Raw genomic sequence first — 6,568 nt, 5'->3', positions numbered from 1 at the left:
TAGGATTTATTAAGCTTTTCCTGTACAACCATGTCTTCTTGGAACTTTCCATTTATGTTACAGATTCTAGTCTTTGAAACACATCTATTTAACCTCAATTTTTTTCATTTGTAAACATGAGAAAATACCTCATTTATTATGTAAATTAAATGAGTTTCCATTTGTAAAATGTATAGTGCAGTACCTGGTATAAGGTAGATAATAAATTGTAGTTACTATCATTATTATCCAGAATTCAGTTGTGACTAACTGGTCTTCCACACATCTCAAGCTCAATCAATATTCCATTTGGTTTTTGTTTTCAATTATCAATTCCAGTCTTCTGTTTCTGAAGTGTTCTCTTACTCCTCAGAAGGTTCTAGAAAAAGTCTGATCATCGATGTTTACAATTTACAGTGTCCACAACAGAAATACAATGCTACTGGCATTCACAGAGTCAAAATAACACACAGAGTATTAGTTAAGATGTTCTTGCATGTGTGGCCATTGGTATTATTGCCTGCTGAGCAGTCTCCCCAGGTTTCTTAATCTTCTGATGTTCTAGCTGGCCCTTTCCCCATCTTCACAAAACCCATGGACTCTTTCACTTAAGCTTAAGCTGCTCATACAGGTGGTGATTTGTCCACTTTCTCTAGTCCTTACAACTCCATATGACAGCAGTGGATAACTGCTGTTAGTAATGGCTTTTTAAAGACTATTCATGCCTCAGACATTTTATTGTCTTACTTTCATTAATGTTATTGTAACAATTTCTAGTCTCTCATAGAGTGAATATTTTTTATTAAGCTAGAACTGCATTAATGTAACAGCTGAACCACCCTAAATCTGAAAAGCCCCTGAATCTGAAAAGTCTTAAGAGGGTGTTTTCCTCTGAAATAAAAACATTGGCTTGCTCAAATTATGGGTTTCTTCTTATGCCCTGTTAACTACTTCCTGTTTACTCTTGTTGGTATGTTAGATACCAATCCACTGGGGAAGACAACATGTAATTATGTACTTGTCACCTTCCTTCCTTCTGGATCCCGAGAGTACCACCTGGGACTCACTGGGCCACTTCATTGCTTTCATATGTTATATGAAAGATTTTACTTTACATTTCTCAATTTTCTCAAATAGTACCCTTTTCTTCTTTATTCATCCCTGTGACGGGGCAATAAACAAACAATTAGATTCAGTTATGTCACTTAACTGATATGAACAGGTAGTGGTTGGTTTAATGACAAAAGTCCAGCATTCTTGATTCCCCACACAGCTCAAAACTACCCTCCCTCAGGAAAAGAGATAGGACCTTGTTAGCTATATCAGAGGAAAGCTGAATTAATCCAAGAAAACTGGTGTATAGCTGTTACCAAAGCAAATTCTGTTTTTTTCTCTCTCTTGGTAAGGATTAGTAAATCTGGCATAGGGATTTTAAAGAATATGTAATGATGGTGTGCCATGATAGTCAATTAGACACTCCTATTTCCTTGGTGGCTCAGGCTATAAAGAACCCACCTGCAATGCAGGAGACGCAGGTTTGATCCCTGGGTAGGGAAGGTACTCTGGAATAGGAAATGGCAGCCCACTCCAGTATTCTTGCCTGGAAAATCCCACAGACACAGGAGCCTGGTGGGCTACAGTCCATAGGGGTCACAAAATAGTCAGACACGACTGAGCAACTAAACAAAACTCAATGATATTGCAGCTTAAATTAAAACACTGAAGAAGCTATGTGTGACTTTGGTGCCTTCGTGAAAAATATAGTCTGCTTTGAAAGCCTGAGATGTTTTATAGACAATGACAGTTATACAAAAAGGAATCCAATGAAACTGGTTAAATACTAATGTGAGGGATGCAAAAAAAGACTTCTAAAAGAAGGCCCATTTATTCTGTGAGCATTTTACGGCCTTGGATAGGCCAAGATGTATAAAACTGAGTTTGGGAGTAGGGGACATGGAGACCTAAGTTACTCTATCACTATAGAGTTGGACAAATTGAAGTTGTGTTCCTTAAAGGAGAGGACAAGAAAAGTCACAAGAGTAAGAAAAATACAGGAGGCTGACATCAAGTTGGGCTGTTTTCTGTTACTGTGAAATGATGAGCATCCCTGCACATTACCACCTTCATTAAAGTCATCTCTACATATAAAATCTTTGAATGTTTTAAATGGCTACTGGGGAAAAGACCAAAGTCTACAGCTGGATTAACATGTCATAAAACAGGTAACATGAACAGGAAGATGCATAATTTGTAAACTAGACTAAGTAGATGGAAGCAGGAACTCAGAGCCAGAAATAATTATGAGGTCTCAAGACCTCAAGGGACACATATAAAACTCTAGGAAAATGAACATCTACAATCCATAGAATAGTGATGGATTGAATCAACCTCATCCATGTCTTTGGTGGCCCCAGAGAACCAAGATGACCTCTGAGTTATACATGTTATGTCTGACCATTTTATAAAGAAAAAAATATTAAGTATTGTTTACAATCTGAAATACTGAAATCTTAAATTGAGTTCTGAAAATAATAATATCCATAAGGATAGCACTAACTTGCCTTCTTTATCTTATTATCTCTGAAGTTAAATAACTGCTGAAAAACATTTAAAGAAAATAAGCCCCCCAAAACTTCAAACTATCAAGCATTTGGGCACATTCATGAATAATTTTATTAGTTACATGTGAAACATCAACGTGCCTTGGCAATCTTTTCTTCTGTCCTGGACAAATTTATATTCCACTTTTTGTAGTTCTCTCCACATCTTTACTGCTATCTTCAAGGCCCCTTCTTTGTCCTCTACTACCTAACCTCACTTTTTGAAGATGACTTAGCGTTCTGCTTAATAACGAAACTTGAAGTCATCAAATAATATTTCTTAAACTTCTTTCCCATCTCTGAAAATATTCTTGCATCTATAGGAATAATTTAATCTCAGAGGGATCCTCCCACCTCTTCCAGACTTTGCTACTTTCTCTCTTTCCATTACATTCAAATTTTTCTTCCCTACTAGCAACACATTCTCAGACTACAATCAATTTCTCTCATACTAAAAAATTAACTCCTTAACTCTTATTCTCCCAAACACCACCCACTACCTATTTTCCCTTCTCATACAAACTTGTCATAAGCATTGTCTTTATTTTTTTTACTTAACTCACAGCATACTTATTCTCAATCCAACAAATATTTCTTTAGCAACTACTCTATATCCAGCACTGGGCTATGTACAACCATTACAAAATTGCTCTGCCTCTACCATTCCACTGAAAATGTACTAAGAGATTATCATGTGAAATCCTAATTGTCAAATCCAAAGCCTATTTTTTTGATTCTTATATTTCTTGACCTTTCTGCAGCATTAGATTTCTTTCACTCTCACCTTCTTGAAATTCTTATAATCTGTGATAGTTTATTCTTCTTTTCTACTTCTTTGACAATTTCTTCTTTATATATTCTTAGTGGAAAAAGCTTCAGAAAAGGGTAGAGTGAAGATTACTATTGAGGTCAACTACCCTGACAAATTTTTCCCTGGCAAAAGTGATAGGACCCTCATCTATGTGCAGTCTATCAGGGACATAAGTTTGGACTCAGCAGATCCATCTCTTTATTCAAAGCTTTTTGAGAGCAGGGTCTTTGATGTCTTCACTACATTATTTCCAGAACTTAGAAGATTTTTCCAGCACAGAATGAGCAGTCAATAAATATTTTTTGTAACAGTTTTATTGAGAAAGAATTGATGTACCATAAAATTCACTGTTTTAAAGTGCACAATTCACTTTTAGTATAGTCACGCCAGTTCATAATTTTTATAACATTTTTATCACCTCAAAAAGAAATCCTTCACTCATTAACACTTTTCATCCTCTTTCCTCCCCGCAACCCTTGGAAGCCACTAATTTATTTTTCTCTGGATTTGCCTATTCTGGACATCTTATAAAAATGGAATCATATAATGTGTGGTCTTTTCTTGTCTCGTTCTTTTACTGTGGCTGAAAAACATTCCATTGTATGAATATATCACATTCTGTTTATCCATTCATCAGGTGCTGCACATTTGGGTTCTTTCCACTTTTTGAGCTATTATGAAGATGCTGCTATGAACAGTCACATATAAGATTTAGTGTGGACACATATGATACATTCTTTTGGGGATATGTCAAGGAGTGGAACTGCTGGGTCACATGAAAATTCTGTGTTGAACATTCTGAGGGACTGCCATACTGTTTTTGTGAAATGGCTGAACCATTTTACAGTTTCACCAACAATTAATGAGATTTCCGATTTCTTCACATCCTCACTGACGCTTGCTATTATCTGTCTTTTTTTAACCATCCTAGTAGGTGTGAAATGGTATCTAATTGTTGTTTTCATTTGCATTTATCTAACAGTTAATGATGTTGAGCATCTTCTCAGGTTCTGATTGGCCATTTATAGTCCATAAATATTTTATGAATGAATGTGTTCAGTCAGAGACTCTGAGGCAGGCTCTCAGGAACACCATCCATAGTTATTCAGATAGTCATTGTCTAATAGCAATAAATGATCAGCAGAAGTTGGGAGTACCTTATGAACAAATGATTGCGTATCCAACTGCCTTAATTAGCCAACATAGCTGATGTCTAAACCTGGTTTGTTTTGTTCAGTATTGACTTCTGATTTTGATATTATCAAAGACAATTAGTACTACTTATTCTGAGTTCAAATTCTTTCAAGCAAATATAACAAAAGAAAAAGTAGCTTTTCCCATGGCAGCCACTGAAGAGCATCAGCCATGGCTCTGTGCCATCCCATGGCCATAGGCCTCAACAAGGGCCACAGGTGACCAAGAACAAGAAGTGAGCAAACTGAGACATAGCTGCCACCGCTTCACCAAACACACCAAGTTTGTGCAGGACATGTGCGGCTTCGCCCCTGATGAGTGGCAGCTCATGGAACTGTTCAAAGTCTCCAAGGACAAGTTGGCCCTCAATTTCATCAAGAACAGGGTGGGGACACACGTTCCTGCCAAGAGAAAGAATGAGGAGCTGAGCAATGTCCTGGCCACCATGAGGAAAGTGGTAGCGAAGAAGGACTGAGCCTTTTCCCTCTGTGCGTAATAAAACCTTCCCGTGGAAAGAAAAAAAAAAAAAGAGAGAGAGAGAGAAGAAAAAGTCAAGGGCCTATAAGAAAATCAATTGTCAGAGGGTATGGAATTATTTCTGAGGTAACTGTACTGTAATAAAAGGTAGTGGGCTTAGGCTGCCTAGCTGCTTTTGCCCAATCCTTATAGCAACTCCAGTATCTTTTAGGCTCCATACTAGGCCAATTAGAAACTTCTTTTCTAGAATGTTTTTTTTTTTAACCTTTTTATTATTAAATAAAGCACAGATACAGAAAGTGACACAAAATAAATGTATAATGAATTATTAAAAGCCAACACCCCTGTAACCACCACCCCATTATGAAAAAGAAACCTTGCAACTACTCCAGAAGTCCCTTCATGTTGCCCATCCCAAAGGCTATTCCTTTTCTACAAAATAATCACCATCATGACTCTTACAATGTTTGCTTTTTACATTTCTTTGTGATTTAATCATGTAAGTGTCTCTAGGCATTGCAGTTTAGTCTTGCCCCATTTTTTAAAAAGTCTATGGGGACTACCCTGGTAGTCTAGTGGTTAAGACTTCACCTTCCAATGCAGAGGGTGTGGTTTGATCCCTGGTTGGGGACCTAAGATCCCACATGCCTCATGGCCAAAAACCAAAATAGAATACAGAAGCAATATTGCAGAAAATTCAATTAAAAAAAAAAAACAAACCTAATATGTCTTTTAAGAATCTTAATCTGCAGACTCTCCATTATTCCTCTTTCTTAAAATACATTTTTTGAAGAATCTAAAACCATTTGACCTATAGAGTATTCCAAAGTCTGGATTTTGCTGATTACACACTCATGGTGCAGGTAAAATTCTCCTCTTTCCTATTTCTTATGAAGTAGCAGTTGAAATCCAGCCAACTAATCAAATGTGTTAGGAAGCACACTACATCCAGTTTTCTCACTTTTTTGATACTAGAAGCCATTGATGCTTAATGCTTAGCTCCATTAAACTGAAGATTGCAATGCTTACATTTAATTTTATCATTTTATTTTCATTTATTTGCTGATATAATTTTATGTTACTTGGCTACCCCATGGTACAGTCTATATAGGAAAGGCAGATTAAATATACGATTCTTTTCTTTCTCTACTTTTCAAGAAAATGAATTGGTTCCCTGTTACCCTCAAAAATCACTCCAAAATCACTGCAGATGGTGACTGCAGCCATGAAACTAAAAGATGCTTGCTCCTTGGAAGAAAAGCTCTGACCAACCTAGATAGCATATTAAAAAGCAGAGACATTACTTTGCCAACAAAGGTCCATCTAGTCAAAGTTATGGTCTTTCTAGTAGTCATGTACGGATGTGAGAGTTGGACTATAAAGAAAGCTGAGTGCCAAAGAATTGATGCTTTTGAACTGTGGTGTTGGAGAAGACTCTTGAGAGTCCCTTGGACTGCAAGGAGATCCAACCAGTCCATCCTAAAGGAAATCAGTTCTGAATATTCAT

At 36.8% G+C, this 6,568-nt stretch overlaps 1 pseudogene; it reads left to right on the top strand.

Moving 5' to 3' along the window:
- Positions 1-4,755: 4,755 nt before the first annotated feature.
- LOC104989748 lies at positions 4,756-5,059 on the top strand (annotated as a pseudogene).
- Positions 5,060-6,568: the final 1,509 nt, after the last annotated feature.

Source organism: Bison bison, unplaced genomic scaffold, assembly GCF_000754665.1.
Source record: "Bison bison bison isolate TAMUID 2011002044 unplaced genomic scaffold, Bison_UMD1.0 scf7180017864163, whole genome shotgun sequence".
NCBI lineage: Eukaryota > Metazoa > Chordata > Mammalia > Artiodactyla > Bovidae > Bison > Bison bison.
Note: the sequence above shows the minus strand (reverse complement) of the source record. Positions and strands in the feature narration are given on the sequence as shown.